The sequence below is a fragment of the Pieris rapae genome, chromosome 3, assembly GCF_905147795.1.
Source record: "Pieris rapae chromosome 3, ilPieRapa1.1, whole genome shotgun sequence".
Classification (NCBI taxonomy): Eukaryota; Metazoa; Arthropoda; class Insecta; order Lepidoptera; family Pieridae; genus Pieris; species Pieris rapae.
The window spans coordinates 691,259-711,264 of NC_059511.1; the positions used below are offsets into that span (position 1 = coordinate 691,259).

Sequence of the window (20,006 nt, forward strand, 5' to 3'; positions counted from 1 at the left end):
TCTATATGGAAGTCTTTAAGTCATCCCAAGTTTTAAAGTTATAAATAAAGCCATGGTCATGTCGTGTTTAGTTTACCAGAAAAAATAGTAAAAAATTAAAAAAAAACATCACAAAAAATGAGCCTTTCGAAGCTGCAGTAATAAATATTTAATCATTCAAAACTAACAGCTGTGGTCTCTGGCCAAATGACCAGCGCTATTGAAAATGTCTGCTCCACAGCATAATGCTGAGCCAAGCCCATTTACACCCACAACACGTGTGTGTGTTGTGTGTGTATACATTACACACTTAAGATGTAAGTTATTCCTTTCTTTCCATAAGTTTTGATATTTTTCTTTATTAATGATTATTATTTGTATTTTTGTCTTTCTGTGTGTCATACGTCTCTATCTGTCTAAATTAGAAACAAGAACAAAAAAAATGTTTCACGGCGAGTGAGACGCCGCTAATGAATTAGTGAGTTTAGATTTTATCCACATTTGTAATAAAAGTTCATGGTTCACGTTATCAATGCACTAATTGACAAACATTAAATCGTTGCGAAATGATTCATCGATTCAGTCATTATTTAGGCAAACAAAAGTATGGTCAGAGGTCAGCGAGGCTAAATATCTTAAGAATGTAACAATTTTCAACTCTTACGCAATTTTAAAATGACCTACGCTGTCGTAAATATTATGAAAAACATATACAAGTTTTATAGGGGTGTGTCCTGATGTTGAGAGGATGACCATGGACGCTGACACTGCCAGAAGCCTCGCAAGTTCATTGACGTCCTGGAAACGGTATGCTTATTATGAGCTCTTATGATTTCTCACATAGTAGTGGCGCGTCAGGCAAAGTATTTCACTTGCGGAATGACGACATCCTCCAACTATTTTTATGTTACAGGAGGCAGACGGGTAGGAGGCTAACCTGATATTAAGGGATACCGCCCATGGACACTCACACTGCCAGAGGGCACGCAAGAAAGATTTGGCTCGGAAATACTTCAGGGGGCAGCTGGTTCCACAAAATGGTGGTGCGTGGTAGAAGTTGCCTTAAAAGGTCGTTTAAACGTTTAAAGGTCCAAAGGCCGACAACGCACTTCCAAGCTACCTGTTGTCTGTTTGATTCTTAATGCCTAAAATGCCTGCGTCTCATAAAAAATAGTCTTTAACAAAATAAATTAGTGATAAAGATGCTCATATGTCCCAATCAAATTCTCTTTTATTAAGAAAATGCTCAACACGTGGTCCACGGCTTAGATTTTTAAAGAAATAACAGAATATTCATAGTGTAACCTACACTTAAGCTAACATTTTTGTGATCATGAAAAATATCAAATAAATTTAATAATTAATTAAATTTAGCTTTAATGTATACAATGACCCAGATTTTATCTTTGTTTACCTACAATATAAATTTGAAAACCTTGAACGCTTCTTTGGTGAATATCATCAAACTAATAACATTTTTATCGCAATATATATGCAAGATTAAAAAAACATGATATACTCGTCTGTGATTTAACAGGTTTTGATATTTGACTCCAAATACTAGCGTAAGTCTGCATCTATATCTGCAGTTTCTATGGCTACTATTATTTTATAGGAGTCAGACTTCTATCCCTGACACATAGATTTTTGCACCAAGTTTTCCCCGAGCGAGGATACAAGAAAAACTCCCATCAAGCCAAGATCTTACGGCCGTCTGTAGCTTTCCGGCAATCATTAGTCATTAAGCCTTTTGTTAACGCATATTAAAACATGTGTATTCATGTCAAAAAGTCAAAAGTGAGTATCGTTTATTCATAGGTAACACAATGACCGTCAATAAAGAAATATACATTAAATGCTTCTAATTTTACATTAAGTGCCAGTTCTCAAATCAAGGCGACAGAAGAGAAGAACTGGCAATAAACTCTCCGCCACTCTTTTTAGTCGCCAGGTTTTTTGTTTTACACGACGATTGCAAGCAACTGCAACCATTACACCATCTTCCACATGAATTCTTAAGTCATAAATAATATTAAAATAAACTAATAACAAAGATTTGTCTCAGATTATTAAAGATCATCTATTAGCAGAAGGCATGGTGAAATAGGAGCACGCACTTACATTATCGTGGGAGTAGCATGCAAATACATAGTCGGAACATCTAACATCATTATACACAAATTCAAGAATGACCGGTCACCAAGTATTCGATTATTTATTTCGATTCAAATCGTCCAAACACCGTGTAACGTCCTGGTACCAAAGATTAAGCATTACCAAATTTAGCCTTGCAGATATTTTTGAAGATATTACGAAGTCTGTTTATATTTGTACATGTCAGTTATGCATTACCTATGTTTTACCTTGACACTACTTAGCAGCCCTAGTTCTACTTCTGTGTCTGTCGTGTGCATGAATTTCACATCTGTTAAATCCGCAATCTCGTAGTTTGGAGAATAAGATCTAAGGATTATACCTACCAAACTCCTAGATTTGCAAACAGATGAGAGAAACTCTGGAAGAGCGACACTTGTTATGTTGCGTACTCCTAATCCGCCAAAACGAATAGGGAGTCATGCTTTCATGAAGATGATCGAAACGAACGTTTAAAAAGATTCCAAGAAAATGTTTTGGTTTCCAAATGACGAAATGGAACTGAATTATGCCCTCTGGCAACAGCAAAGTACATGAATTTGGAATAAAACAGGCCGAATTTCAACAGAATTTCAAAACAGTAATAATAATAAATAATCTTTATATCTTATCTCATATATACATACAAGGTTAATATTATTAAACTAAGATGATAACATTTGGAAGTGTATGTGAGAGACTGGTCTCTGTACCAGGAGACCTGAGTGACAGATAGTCAGCCTCTCCACCACCAGACCGGAACACGTACAATCAGGTCATTGTCATTAGATACAATAGAAGACAGTGCTGAATGGACAGTAATGTGGAGAAGACGGTGAGAATGTATTGGGTTTTATCTAACTACAATACAATTTATGTAGATGTAGACATATTTCAACTTACTAAAGGGCAAGGAAATTTATTAGGAAGGGGGAAGATTTTATTATATTATATTTAATAATTTATGTAATGTTTAATTTCAGTTTTCTTTTAATTGACTTATGTTATATGTTTAGTGTATTTATCTGTTTTTCCTTTAAATAATTTATAAGTGTTACTAAATATGTGTAACTGTATACTTTAAATAAATATCTTTTAATTAATATTGTTAAAAAGGATTAATTATGTATAAATAATTGTAGTTTGCATGTCCCTTACGCAACAGCTTATAAACAAACAGTTATCTCGCGTTCCGCTCAGCGAGCAACGAAAGTGCGGAATCACAGTAATTTACAGCCTAATAAATTATTTTTAGGGTTCTGCAACTTTGAATATAAAGTGTTAATTAAACACTTAATTATTTCTTAATAATAATGAATTTTGCATCAGAAGCAGGCCATAGCATAAGAAGAACGATAGATGGTATGAATATGAAGCGTACCAGAGAAAATTGGTGTGAAAAAACAAATACCCAATATTTATTTATTTTATTTATTTATTAACACTTCGTTGCATTACATAAAAGAAAAAAAAATTAAACACAATTTGATGAAAAGCAACTGGCGGCCTTATCGCTTTGGAGCGATTTCTTCCAGGCAACCACTGCGAGTAAAGGACAAATTACATAATACAAAAAAAACTTGGATTAAACTACATAAGGTAGGCAAGAAGTGCAGAAATACATATTACAAATACAATAAGAAGGAAAAAAAATTCTTACCAGAAACAAAAAACAAAAAACAAAAAGCAATATGTTATATGCTTAAAGATTAAATTAATCAGTAAAAATGTAGCATATACATATATTTATAATCTATGCCTCTCAACATATAAGATGACGTCTACCCTGAAACGCACGAAAAGTGTTTTTATTTAAGAACAAACAGGCAGGAGGCTTACCTGCTATTAAGTGATACCGCCCCGCCCATGGACATTCTCAATGCTAGAGGCCTCGCGATGTCGGCTTTTTAAGAATTGATACGCTCTTTTCTTCAATGACCCTAAGTCAAATTGGTTCGGAAATACTTTAGTGGGCAACTGGTTCGCTTTTGTGAGTGGCAAAATCTGCCTTAAAAAAGTTAAAGTCTAAAATCATTTATTCATATAGGTAACATAATGTACACTTGTGAACGTCAAAAAAAAGAGAAATATACATTAAATGAATATAATTTTACATTTACTGCCAGTTCTCAAATCAAGGGCGTAGAACGGAAGAGAAGAACTGTAATATAATATTCTAAACAAATATCAAATGCTCATGAGTGGTAAAGTAATATCATTTCCTATTTAACGAGGAAATGCAATCAGTTATGGGTGCAACGCCGCGAGGTGCTTTCTAGATATCACTGTAAATAAAATTAAAATGACTTGTTGACAATTACTACCAATCATGGGGTTTTGTAAATCTGAATAAATATAGAAGAAGTTACACAACGTTCAACTTTTAAGGTCTCGGCCTCAGATTTCTGATTTCTTTTTCGTGATTACTATTATTACTATATTTCTAACATACAACTAGGTGATCAATCTTCTATGCCTGACGATTTTTTGGTCTAAGGCATGCCGCTTTCCTCGCGATATTTTCTATCACATTACGAGCAACACAAACTCTATTAGTGCACAGCTGGGGATCGAACCTACAACTCCAAGGATGAGAATCGCACGTTGAAACCACTAGAGCATCACTTCTTAATTTACTAATTTATTTAACTAACTAGAAACAATGAACAGAAATTAAATAAATCTTATCATGCTTTAATTATTTTATATTAATAAATTTAATTCTTTTATATTATATATTCAAAATTAATTATTTTATAATCATGAAACGGACGAAAGCAAATATTTACATTTAATCAAGCATTGTTAGGTCGTTCTTAAAACGAATATATAGTTTTTTTTATAAGTAACAGATTGTTAATGAAAATTAGCAATGTTCTTTTCGGAGAAACAAACCATCATATTTCGGTATAGATATTAGATGTAGAATATTAGGAAATATAGACTATACACACGAGTTTCTCTGACATTATGTGGTATCTATATAAGGAAGTATACAGGCAACCTTAAAACCTGGCTGTAAACAAAATAGAGAAAGTTTGGTGTTCGTCTGCGCGCTTCTTGATGCAATAAGGTTAAGTCATAAAACTTCTATAGAAATCTTTACGATATATGATGATTTTAAACTTAACAAAACTGAAAATTACCGCATAAGAAGAAATTTTTAATTTTATTTTATACAGTTTTACACAAGACCAATACTAACTGCAGTTTTTTTTTAGTATTAGTATCATTACATTATTATTATTTTTGCGACTGAGGCGCCAAAGGAATATCAGAGGCAGAATGACCAGCACTGTGCTCTCTCTCACTGAGCACTCTGCTCCTCAGCATAATGCTAAGCCAGGGCCAATTACATACTTAAAACATACCTTGTTCTTTAAAAAAATTATCTCTCATTTTTTTTTATTAGACTATTGATACTTTGTATGTTTCTATGTAACCTATATAATGTAAAATGTATCTGAATAAAGGCTACTATTATTATTATTATGTTTCTATGTATGTGTTTTGTTAGTAATTAATGTTACGTCTGTGTCTATGTCTAAGCGTAAAAATTCATTCTATGGATACCTGATGATGCGAAATCCAAGAACTATTTTCTAAATAAAGTAATCGTAAGTAGTATGGTTTCGTGTTTTAGGAAATGCGTTTTAGAAATATTCTCGAATAACAAGTTTGTATGACCCCATATATAATACATGATTCACGTCTTTCCTCGTGAAATGGAATTTAAATATTAAAAAAACCATTGTGAACGAAATAAGTACGTACCAATAATTATAAATGTCTCGTATAGAAAATATGTCTTGTACAGAAATATAACGTGTGAAATCCCCGCGTTATATGGGCAGCCGTCTTATACGAGGAACTGAAATCGCGTTATAAGAATACCGTGTTGTAAATAATACGTGTTAAGACAGATTAAAAGATGCGTTAGTAAAATACTTTTACTTTCAAATTTGTTATAAGTAATAATATATTCTAAATAATAAATTTAGTTTAATTTTACTTAAACAATTATATTAATCAATATAGAGACATACTAATAGCAAAAATCAATATTGTACAATATACATATTAAGTTAGTTACTTAGCTAATAAGTAGGTACAATAAATAGCTATCCACTTATATCGATTATTTCGTGCTTTACACGTTATGTAAATATTCTATATAGGTTTTTATGTACAATTTTATAATGTTCTGACATCAATAAAATATAATTTGGATTTAAATTATAGAGTTTATTAATAAAAAATATATATTTGAGTCATCATGTCATGTTACTTATTCCCTAAATCCAGTCGTGGGGTAAGGGGCATATTTTGCCTATATTTTGCCTATATTTGTGCCTACAAAGGCACAAACCCAAATAGAACCTAAAATTAGTCGTATACAATTATATACAATCGGCAACGCACTCGCGAGCCCTCTAGCATCGGGAGTGTCCATGGGCGGCGGTATCACTAACATCAGGTGCGCCTCCTGCCCGTTGGCCCCCTGTTCTATAAAAAAAAAACAATTCGACTTACGGTCAGAATAGAGTCTATCAATTCTTAAAAGGCCGGCAACGCACTTGCGAGCCTTCTGGAAATCTATGTATGGACATCACTTGATGCATGTTTGCCTCCTATGACATAAAAGCTTAAAGAAATATACAAAAGATATCTAGATAAAACGCATTAAGATAATTGTTTTTAAGAAACTCCCAATCAATTAGTACATGCCTTTTGTATGGCGGTGACCTGCTGACGCAACCCACTTTTCTCTCATTACGGTACGTTATACAATCGTAAGCCGACATTGAAACCGACTGACCGCGTTCTTCGCATGCCAATATTATCTGTTGATTTACACCTTAAATGATAAACTATTTTTGGATACCAAATTGCTCAGTTGTTTTTGATAATGATGTCTTTATTATGCATGTCCTTTGGCAAATTAAGGTCGCGTTTCAATGAAATTCAGCTCTTGCTGTACGGCCATATTTTTTTAATCAAAGCTAAATATTACGCCCAAACCCAATAACTTATCCATTTTTGACCATATGAGATAGACATATTAAATCTCTCAATTATAAGTTTACAATAAAACATAGCTTCAATCCGGTAAAAAGTGTTTTCTTTTAATGTATCAAAGCTATGTAGATATAAGCTATGTAAAGACAATACTATAGATATCTTAATCCAAATACTGAGAAAAAGTGTGCCAATAACCAATCGACGGATTTTAATAGCCTTCTGTCGATACAAGCTATCCATGGTAGGTCGAAACGGTGTATGTGGATAGACCTTTGTATGAAATGACAGTTTTACTGTGCCAATATCCTATCTTAAGATAACTTTTTATTATACTTATTATAACTTACACCAGTTTTCCTAAGTCCACAGACTAAGGCGCACAAAATTTTACGTGTCCTCGCTTGGATAACAATAATAATTCATTTATTTTTTATTTTTTGAGTGTTGGTATCTTAGGAGATTTACGTTTAAAGTTTTTTCGTGCAATAAAATGTAAATAATAATTGCGCTCAATTTCTATTCCGCGATATTCAAACACATTAGGTCAGGTCAGGCATGTCTCATACATTACACAATCGACATTGTAACGATATGACCGAATTTGTACTATATTATGTATGTATGGTACTAAAAACAAACAGTTTATTTTTATGATTATTATGTTTGGAACTCTATGTACAAAGCTGAAAACCATTAATTTTTGAGAATAGGATATGTATTTGTGGCATTACTGTTGTACCCTAAATAGGTTTCTTTAATCTTTATATATAAATCTTCTGTACGTGTGTTTGCAATTAAACCTTAAATAGACAGATTTATTATAGTTAGCCTTTTTTACACAGCTTTTCTTAAGAAATGTTTTAAAGAAAAGCTGTGTATGAAGGCTTACTATAAAGTTAACGATTATCTAGTTGATGAAAGAGCCTGGGACTAGTAGACCGATTAAAATTTAATAAAGTGGAATACGTGATACCTGTACATATTATATTCCATAGTAAACATATTTTATTTTCATAATTTTTTTTGTATGTTCAAGTGATTTCGATTTACATACACACAACGTCTGTCGATTCGCTAGTATAAAATATCTAAAAGTCTAATCTCTTACTAAAATAGTTTCTCGTCTTTTACTGTCAAATTGATAAATACAATTCGTTATGCAATTTGCTATCTTAAAAAGAGACAAGTAATTTAGTTGAAATGACGTATTTTTTTAGGTTTGCTTAAATAATACCAAAAAAAAACAGTACCGCTACAACCTTTTTAGTTCTGGGCCTCAGATTTCTGTATTCAGATCATTCGTCTATCTAATAGGCGAGTAAGTGTACAGCCTCATCTGCCTAAAGCAAGCCTCACAATGTTGTCCTTCCCCGGTCAAGCATATCTTAATTGCGCAAAGAGACAGAAAGTCCAATGGTGCACAACCGTGTTGGCAACTATGCCAACACTGCTCAAAAAGGACTATAAATTATCCATATACTATCTTTTATTTATAATGACTAAATTATGTAGTTATAAATCTAAGTCCAGCTTAGGAACAAGGTATTTCTCAACTCACGGTTGTCAGTGACACCGACTGACCGAAGACCTCTTAATGAGGTCATATTTCATCACAAAAACTAACGCCTCTTATAAATACCAATGCATACGGCATTTAATTGGAAATTCATTCATACAATATAAAATAATTATTTAATAGCCCGGCAACGCATTCGCATCTGACAGTGTCCATCAGTGCTACTCCTGTCCGTTTCCCTCCACTCCAGATCTGTTTGTTTTAAACTAAAAAAAATCTACTTGAAAATTTCGTCGTCTATTGACTACCACGACATCTAATGCATGGAAGGTCTATTGGTGATTTCAAAAGATATATCAGGGTTCAGATCTGCACGTCGAATCACTAGCTACTCTTTGAACAATTTATTGATAAATTATATATTTCTTAAGGGCAAAAGTAATCAATTTTAACTAACATATCACCTGTTCCACACCTGCGTGTTTTTCAACAAAAAAAACAAAACAACAATCATTTATTCATATAGGTAACATAATGGACACTTATGAACGTCAAAAAAAAAAGGAAAAAAACATTATATTATTCTAATTTTACATTTACTGCCAGTTCTCAACCTTTATTACCACCTGATGTTAAGTAATATGTATGGACACTGCCAGATGGCTCGCGAGTGCGTTGCCGGCCTTTTAAGAATTGGTTCGCTCTTTTCTTGAAGAACCCTAAGTTGAATTGGTTGGGAAATACTTCAGTGGGCTGATTTCGATACTTATAACTTAACAACGCAATATAAAAAACTGTATTTACAATTTTAAGATATTATACTAATTGTAGTTAATATATATATTATGCCTAAATACTAAACTTTTATTTATACTAATTATGTAAAAAATAGTTCTTATATTATTACTAACCTTAAAATAAAATAACTAAAATATATATTATTAAAAGGAGTCCCTTTAGCCAAGGTTCCGAAGATACTGGCAGCGTTTCCCCTTTGAATAGCTAGACTAATTCTTTGTCCGAGGTAGCTGCCAGCTCTTCGGTCTCCTGTGATGTCGACTAACCTTTTTGATATTTTCCTAAAAAGCCTTATAGGCTCCGAATTTGATTTTGTCCCATTCGGTGTCGAGACCCTTGGTCCATGGGGTCCTAGCGCTATAAGGCTTTTTAGGGAAATATCAAAAAATATGAAAACACTATCTCCTTTTTAAAATAAACTAATAAATGCGCACACGAATATAAAATTATGTGAAATAATTACGCAAAGTGACCTTGCAAATCAATTCGCAAGTAGGGTTACCACTGAAAGCGTGAATTTAGTTTATTAAAGCCTGATCTTGAGATCTATGTCGACACTCGCTGATTCTGATAAAAAAGAGAACCCTACATACACACCCACACATTCATATCTTAACTTTCACACCATCACACAACACAGCCGTTGGTGTGACGTTTTTTTATGTAACGGGCAGTAGGCTTTTCTGATGTTTAGTGATATCATGTCCCATGGACACTCACATCACCAGAGGACACGCAGATGGGTTGCCGGCTTTTTAAGAATTGGTAGGCTCTTGTCTAAGTCGAATTGATCATTCAATCAATATTTTTTTCTTTTGTAAAATGTTGAACCAGCATACATTCTTTAATATATCTTTTAATGTTATATAATTTTTTGTTAGGATTGCGAAATAATTAATATGGAAGGCGTCATTATATGTATAGCGCAACTAATAGATGCACTTTAATGAATTTTTAAGGGAATTAATGTGGTCATAACATTTCAAATATATATAAAACTGTTGCTATATAAATAACAGATAATTGTTATTCATAGGGAATCATCCGAAGTTAATCCATACACAGTTTTTACCAGTAGTTAGTTCAGACCGCAAATCTCTGTGTCAGACATATGTGACAAATCACAATACAAATTATATACAATTTACGTATTAATTTGATCTAATCTGTACAAAAGAAAATACACGGCAAAGATTTTTTATGTCAAAAACGTACACTTTAAACCTGAACACAACAAGAAGTAGTATATGTGTATTGCAGATCGAAGTTTAAATTTTATAGAAGCTTACATGATAATATGTAAACACACATACATAAAGCTGGCACCCAAGTCGGAATGCTATACTGGAAAATATAGGTATGTAATCATTAGATACAATTTCATAATATTATCATTTGATATGTTGTTAAAATGTTTTTGAAATATTGATGCGAACAGAAGCCTAGTTTCCACAGATATCATTTTGCAGTTGATACAATTAATTCGATAGCGATACGATTATTTGATATATTCGGTAATAAGACACGAATGTTATGGACACAACACGTTTTGCTTTTCATTTAACATTTTATCCACGGCTAAATTGAATTAAAATTGTAGTCCCATACTCATTCCCTAGGTCTAAAATCACCAATATTTTCCAAGTTCCTTCTGCCAAGCTAGGAGTTCAGGCACCTCTAGTTCGAATTATTCGCGACTTTAGCGGATTGAACACAGCTTATACGGAGCTGGATATATTCGGTAGTGGGCTGATCGATTTTAGAAAAAGCATTATTGGTTACCCTTCTCGAACCTAATTCGCTGTTTTGCTAGTGATTTTTTTTCTGCTTTAAGTACCAAAAATTCTTGGTAATTTTATTTTGACAAATGTCTTTGACGTTCCATTACACATTGGGCTGATCACTGTATTATCAATTTAACAAACGTGAAAATTAGTCTACACTTATTTTAACGGTTGCAATTAAATTATTTGTATTACAAACAAAAATAATTGAAACATCAGAGTGGCCTTGCCATTTCGCAAGAACTTCTGAAGCACAAATCCTAAGACTGATTTAATCTTACAAGTTGTAGAAGAAACTAGGTGTTCCTTACAACTTGATTTTCCCGTTTGAATATTGCGTATTTTTTTTATCATTTCAACTAAGGACTTCTTTATGTATTTATATTTTGTGTTAACGAGTCTTTATGCAGATACATATAAGATAGAAAGCATTGTTGGCCTCGTTATTTTAGCGACCGCCTCTCATCCCAAAGGGCGTAGTTTCGATTCTCGTCTGTGTACGAATTGACGTTCTGCCTATCGCAATTATCTCGCTGGTACGCTGACGGAGAACATAGCGAAGAAACCAGCATGCCTAAGATCACGGAACGGATACAGAAATATGAGACCTGGAAGGCAGGGGCCAGTGCTTTTTTAATGTATAATAAAAAGAGTTTTACGTTAGTAAAAAACAAAGATTCAATTCTTTTTTGCACAAGATAAACATTGTGAAAATATTTCATACTTAGAACGAAAAGCGTTAAATGCATTTGTAAATTTAACGCAATAGTTACATGAAAAATTAATTGATAACCAATAAATTAATAATTATTCTCGCATTAGATACAATTATTTTTTCAAAACCAATTTTATTAATAAGATTTAATTATAAGGATATATATATATATAGTCTTATATGTATGTATAAGAGTTATTGAAATTTAGTATAATAGTTATATAAGTAATAGTTAGGTAAATGTAAATGGAGCTATATCACAGGGATCGTCTGTTACGATGGGCGTACCGCAGGGCTCCATACTTGGTCCCTTCTTATTCCTCGTCTATATAAATGACCTACCATTTCCTGTAAAGGAGCTACACGAGATAGTACTGTTTGCTGATGACACTTCGCTTTTATTTAAAGTGAAACGACGAAATCCATCACTTGAGAATGTAAATAGTGCCATCTCCAGTGTGGTTCACTGGTTTAGTACAAATAATCTTAAGTTAAACGAGAAGAAGACAAAATGTATTAAATTTGAAACTACAAATGTAAAAAGTAGTCCTTCTCAAATAATAATTAAAGACGAGGAAATAGACTTTGTTGATAGTGCGGTGTTCTTGGGAATTACCTTAGATAGTAAACTCCAGTGGGGCCAACACATAGAAGGTCTTTCGAATAGGCTAAGTTCTGCAGCGTTCGCAGTGAAAAAGATACGCGATCTTACGGATGAGAACACAGCAAAGCTCGTTTATTTCAGCTATTTTCATAGTATCATGTCATATGGTGTTATTTTGTGGGGTAATGCCGCCGACATTAGTTCGATATTTGTAGTACAAAAACGGGCTATAAGAGCGATCTGTGGGTTGTCCCCACGGGAGTCAGTCCGAAATAAGTTTAAGGAATTAAATATTTTAACTTTGGCAAGTCAATACATTTATGAGAATATTTTGTATGTGCGGAAAAATATAGATATCTTTAAAAAGAATAGTAGCTTCCATAATTATAGTACTCGTAATAAAGACAAAATTAGTGCACCTACCACAAGGCTGCATAAAACGAGTAATTCTTTCCAAGGCAATTGCATACGTTTTTTCAACAAAATCCCTAGTGAGATACAAATATTGTCAATCAATAAATTTAAATCGTACACTAAAGTAAAACTGCTTGCTAAGGCCTATTATAATATAAATGAATACTTAAACGATCATAGTGCTTGGATATAAATTGCTTCAGTATAAATAGGTAACGCGACAGAATCTCTCGGCTGCATTTTCAGACTATGGGGCGATCGTCGACATCTACGACTTTTTTTAAATGTAAAGTGGGAACAAACCGTGATTCATGTGGTATCAAATTATTTCAGTATAATTAGTATTATTACTATTTTCTTGTGTAGCCAAGTGCACATTTCAAGGATCGTCATGCTCACTCAAATGTCATTGCTTGTGGCGGCGTCCATGCGTCGGGTTGTCTCTCTCCCTAAAATATGGCGAGGGGGCCAATGGCTGGCCATGCGTCATACTCGTGAACGGGTGCTACTTGTGGTGACTGGTCGTACTTGAATTCGTGTTTGCGGTGATATTAGTTGTTTATACTACGTCTTTGCGTGTTGTTCTCACGAGTACGTAAGTGCGTGCTCCTATTTCACCATGCCTCCTGCTGATAGAGGTCAAATCTTTGTTTTTAATTTTTTTAATTTTTTATTTTTTATTCTTTATTACTCAATATGTCATATGGAACATGGTGTAGTGGTTGCAGCTCCTTACAAGCATTGTGTAAAAAAAAAACTTGGCGATTAAAAAGAGTGGCGGAGAGTTTATTGCCAGTTCTTCTCTTCCGTTCTACGCCCTTGATTTGAGAACTGGCAGTAAATGTAAAATTAAATTCATATAATATTTCTTTTTTTGACGTTCATAAGTGTACATTGTTACCTACATGAATAAATAAATTTTGAATTTGAATTTGAATTTGAAAATGTCCTTATATTGTAAACCAAAGACAATATTAAATATTTTTAATTTAGTTAAATATATTTCGTTCTTTTCTAGAACTTGATATATTCGGTAGAGGGCTAATCAATTTAAAAAAAACCTACTATTATCTGATGTGCTGTTTTGCTGTATTTTTTATTAATAAGATATAGTGGATGTCTGGAAGAGTTTCTTCGGAAACGATAAGCCGCCAGTTGCTCTCCTTTTCATTTATTTATTTCAATTGTATAATATTGTTATATGCAACGATGTTGTGTAATATATGCTAGTGTAAGTGTAATAATTTTATTGTTAATATAATATTGTCAATGTATTTAAGCTTGTAACATATAATGAAAATATAGTATTAGATATAATGTGGGAAACTTTAATAAATAAGTAAGATTAAGATTTTGTTAGTTGCAAACTAGATTTATAATTTAAAAGTTTAGTAAGCAGTCGATTATCGATTTATAAGATTTTATGAAATTTGGATTTAATTACATACTGTGTCAAAAACATTAAAATACGTTGTTTAAATTAGAATAAAACAACTTGCGAAAACTGATATATTCGTATTCACCGGGCATAATCAAGATGCGTTCGACATTTCTCGAAATTTGGTATTGGCAGCTTTGCAGAATAATATTATTTTTGAATAATAATGTTACACCTTAACATTACTTCTATACCTGAGAATAAGGCATGCAAATTCCTGCATTTATTTCTTAAATATTCTTAGTTTGTAGGAAATAAGAATAATTAAATTTTTATCTAAATAATTATATCACTATCTCTTCGTATATAATTTATTTTTCACATTAAAATGTAATTTTTAAGCTGTCTGTAATTTGTAACAAATTACGCGTTTCTAGTTTCTAATGTTACGCGTTTTATGTATTAGATTTTAGGTAATTCACAATAAGAGTGTATTTAAAAGTGATACTTGTTCTTTAGAAAATTAATAAAACATTAGCTTTTGATTACATGCTGGGAAACTAATTGTATATAAAATAAACTTGCGGTAAACATAGTAAGTATAAGTATTCTACTATTAATATATAGACTCATAATGGTCTGAATTTTTTTTTTTAAATAATTATACAGATGTCCCCTAGTTTTATTTTTATTCGTTTTCATTTCCTGATTTTTCTTTTGGTTTATGATTGACTTACTTTTCGACAGATGGTGCTTTAGCTTGATATATCTTCAAAAAACAAACACAACACTTTGGCGAGCACTTACGATAATGCACTTCGTTCTACACATTATTTAAAATAAAAGACATTCACTTTTTGGCCGGATTCAATTTTTTTTATTATTAAGTCAATAATGTATAAACTCTGACCATAGACAATTAAGATAAACCGTTCGAATTTTAAAAAGTATGTCATGCAAATGCGGGCTGTCAAACCGGGTACATATACGTTACGTAAGTCGTGTTTACGAAGCAAGTAAGCAGCAGAAACTGAAAGTGGTTCCCGACGTCTCAACCCCACCCCGATGCTACTGTTAGGTAATACAAATTACCATTAATCCCATTATCGTCAGCAGATCCGCCATTATTGTATTTCATGTTGAAAAATTGGCGGGAATGACGTTCGGAAACTCGGAACGAATTTCTTTGTTTCAATTATGTAATAGTTTTTTTTAACAATCTTCGTGGTAATAATGACTTCCCTCATTGTTTCTATTCTGTTAGTATTTTATTAAATCACATCATATAGTTAATGTGCGTTGATAATCAGTATTTTATTTCCTTGTAATGCTCATATATACGGATTGCCAGACATATATTTATATATAACGAATTATCTTCACTAATATTATAAAAAAGGTTAATAAAATTTATATGTATAAATATATAGAGCGTCCCAAAGTTAGGAGAGAAGAAGGGAAAGTACCTTAAATATCGTAGATAGGGTATTTCATATAATGAACACCTTATGTTATTTTTAAAGTTAGTAATTCTGCATTTAAAGATTTTCTAAAAATTACTTGCCTTGTCTGCGAATCGAACCGACTTAAATGTAAAAAAACACCCCTACTTTTATGATGCCAATGGAAAGAATGGCCAAAAACTAATAAGTCTTCTTTAGTAACATTCATAGGAACAGCGTGAAATTAATAATTTTAATCAAATTAAAAACGTACAGGAAACTGCCGTAGTTAATTAAGTGGGTATTTTTATGTAAAATAATTAAATAAATTTCTTCTATAGATAAACATTTTTTTTGTATAACATCTGGTTATGCACTTCTTGCACTCATCATTTTTCTTTTTTTTTTCTTTTCTTACTAGGGTTGCCTGGAAGAGATCGCTTGTTAGCGATAAGGCCGCTCGTTTCATCACTTGTAATGTTTTATTTATGTATTATGTTATTTGTGTTTCTTTGCATCGAAGAGTGAATAAATAAAAGAATAAAAAAATGCTCATTATTTGATCCCTCTTGTCTTACGCAAGTCGTTAATTATTTTATATATATATATATATAGGTTTAGTGATTTCCGTATTGTACTTCTATAGTGCAACACGCGGTGTGAAAAAGCAACAATACAAATCCCTAATATAGGGACCCTGCGGAAGCTATAGACAATAGAGCAAAGTGGCGTATTGAAGATACATAATATCTACAAAAAGGTTCTCAATACCATATGTATACATATAACATATATAATCTAGTTTTACAAAAAAATAAACATGGCATTACATATATTATTGTCTTTTCATATGATAACTTTTACACTTAACATAACTTATAATAATACATACTTTTTGACATTCAACACCCTTTGTCCTAAATGCCGGGAAAAATTTAAAATTATGTAAAATAATTATAAGTTTATAATAAAACAATATAGCTTCAACCCTTTAAAGTGTTTTCTTTAAATGATATTTCATATATAAAGCCTTCTTTTGTATATTACTTCATAAGCCATAGTGAATCTCGGCTCAATCAGTACATTCCTATGCGGATCAGTGAGCATTTCGGTCACAACTGTACATCACTTAGCCTGGCGCTAAGCCAGTGACGAGTAAGCGTGATTAGACATCTTAACCGCAAATTATATGGCTTTGTTCTCCCTGTAGTTAATCCTTTCGATATTTACACCGCACTGTTGTTTAGCGACCGCGGCGTAATTTTACAAACGGCCATTTTGGATTTACGCTACTGTTATAAGTAAAAAAATGATTACATGGATCTAACGCTATTATTCCTAGGATATGTAAGTTAACTGAATTTTTTTTTCCAATTGGCCTTTTCACCAGTTACTCACTTTATCAGAGGTTTTTTTTTGAGACACTTTATATTTCTTGCTTATCGAATCACATACTTAGAGTTTGTGAGAATTCTGTTAATAACAGTTATTAAGCATGTTGTGGTTGTTAAAGGGTGTGTAAGTAGTTTTTAAGCTATTGCATATATTTTATCGCGGGCTTTGAGAGCGGCGACCAAATCAAGAAATTCCGTAACGAAAATAAACCTAACACGCGATGGACAGGTGCGGCCAATACGCGTTAAAGCGAGACAGAACTCATACTGAGGCTCGATCTGGCGGCTGGCTTTAGAGTGGGACAGAACGCATACTGCGTATTCACTGACGAAATCGGTGACGTAGCGTAAGTTGAGTGCGTGCCATTCTGAGTCTGTTAGAGTGGAAGAGAGAGAGAGTGATAGATTGATAGAGTGATATTAAATAAATAATCATAAGTTGATAAAAAAATTAAATGCAATAGCTCTACCGACAGTCCCCGAGTACCACACCTTTTTATTTTTACTTTTGTTTAGATGTAAGATTTTACTGTAAAGACGTAGGCAAACGATTTTTTAAATTTATAAATACATCCTCTCGGCCACTGCCACATTTTTATGTTGCGCCATTTTTTTTCTAAGGTGTGTAAGAAAATATTGGTTAAACGAGTGTGTCAGGAACAGAAGGCTGACAAACAACCTACAACTTAGAAAAAAAAATGTCACGAAACAGATACTGAGGCCCAGACCGGAAGGTTGCGTTACTGGTTTTTATGGATTTCGACTAATGGGAGACTATCGCAGGTGTTAATTTGGGCTAAGCCAACTCCACTACATGTTAAATAATATATGTGAAACATGTAAGTCTAATGCAATGGGGTCACGGATGTTCATTTAAGACTCGGAATCTGAGACGTTTCGCAATCATTACATCCGGAATCGTATGACATGGGAAACGCAATGATTTCCTCTTACACCTCGTGCTCAGACTTACTTACTTTACCTGTATGCACTACGTTTTGAGTAATTGATTCTATTTTTTTTTATTTCAACTATAGAATAGAATGTGCAGTGTTGGCCTCGTGGCTTCAGCGTGCGACTCTTATACCTGAGGTCGTAGGTTTGATCCCCGGCTGTGGACCAATTGACTTTCATTCTATTTAACTTTTTTACTTTAATTAACATTTGCTCGATTGGTGAAGGAAAACATCGTGAGGAAACCGACATGTCTTACACCCAAAAAGTCGACGATGTGTGTCAGGCACTGGAGGCTGATCACCTACTTGCCTATTAGATTTAAAAATTGATCATGAAACAGATTTATAAATCTGAGGCTAAGACCTAAAGAGGTTGTAGTGCCACTGATTATTATTATTATAGAATAGAATATAAATTAATTTGATCCATAAATTTTAAAAATATAGCAGCATTGTCCAAAACAGGAGGCCCTAAATGCTTACTTAAATGATAAGACTTCTAAGTTGAATCCTATTAGAGAATTACCATTCACTCCTTTGTAACCCAATTCGTTGTGTACTCAATTAGTTATATTTTGGCGCTTGTTCCAAAGTCCCTCGAGCTACAGCTTGGACTTTAAAGCGTCGAGAAAATGCCATCACCTTCGCTTCAATAGTTAGACCATTTCTTAGAGTTAGGTCTCGCCAGTTTCATTCAACTCTATTCACAAACATTTGGAGATCGACCATTGACTAGGTCAATAGTGTGGCCTGGATAGCTAATGTTGTTGATTTTCTTTCCGTTTACATTTACAATGGCTTCACATATACCTTACCAACGGAGACAATATACAACCTTGATGAACACCACGGTAACCACTCGATTTCCTCGTGATGCATTTTCACGATTTTTTGTCTTTGTTCATGTTTCTTATTACTTTTAAATCCTCATTAAAACTGGTGTCGGACGATTTATAAACTCGTCATGCTTAAAAGCGTTCTCACAGTCTATAAAGCATAGGAAGACGTCTTCTGCATATTGTACAGAAGGAAATTCAGAGCAAAAATAGGGATGCTTTGCATACTATTTCTTCTTCTGTTATTTGTTATAGAGTTTACAATGAAGGCAAATAACCAATATCTGCTCCTGCATAAGTCTTTACGCTCTTGATACAAGTTCCAAATCTTTTATTTACCATTAGATAAATTGATGTTGATATGTGTGCATTGGAGATGTCTAGATATACAGACGGCATAGTGGCAACTGTGGGCTATCTTCTATAGGCACCAGTTTCTCAAAATAGCTTTGAGAAAACTTTGATTTTCGCTCTCGCTCTCCGGTTTTTGCTCAGTTAGTGTATAAATTTGAATTAAATTAATATTGAAAGGCTGGGCGCTCATCCTTATAGCTCGATTAGACAGTGCTAAAAAATCTGTCACGGTCTTCGAAACTTCCTTTGTTACAAGAATTTCAAAGCCATATTGTTCCGAAGTTCTTCGTTCTCTGAATAATATACCGTAGTTGTGTATTTGTTGTAATATATATAAAACAAAATTATCGGCTCGAATACACATATAATATAACAGCCGTCTTGGATATTTGCGCTTAGCAACATTTTTGCAATTCATTTTTATTATTATAGATTAAAGGAATCTTAATAGCCTTTATTCAGATACATTTTATATGTACATTTAAACAAATTTCCATTTTAATTCTCTTCTAGTGTATGTGTGCCCTTTTTGGCAAATGCCTCCTCCAAAAACAAAGAACAACAAAAGAAAACAAAAGGAAAAAGACTCTTACAGGTTAAATACGGAAACCAATTGGAAAGGAGTCAATTCACTTTAATTCAATTTTTTCAAATTAACAAGTCAAAATAAAAAAGACATTG

The 20,006-nt window shown here is 32.9% G+C and overlaps 1 protein-coding gene across 2 annotated transcripts in view; it reads right to left on the reverse strand.

Moving 5' to 3' along the window:
• The window catches only part of LOC111002660, a 41,574-nt gene extending 26,111 nt beyond the window's left edge, over positions 1 to 15,463 (reverse strand). Inside the window, exon 1 of one of the 2 annotated variants that reach the window (XM_022272833.2) lies at positions 15,081 to 15,463. The gene's annotated coding sequence lies outside the window, so the exon portion shown is untranslated. The remainder of the gene's footprint in view (positions 1 to 15,080) is intronic. The other variant, XM_022272834.2, reaches the window with a different exon arrangement.
• Between the last annotated feature and the right edge of the window lie 4,543 nt (positions 15,464 to 20,006).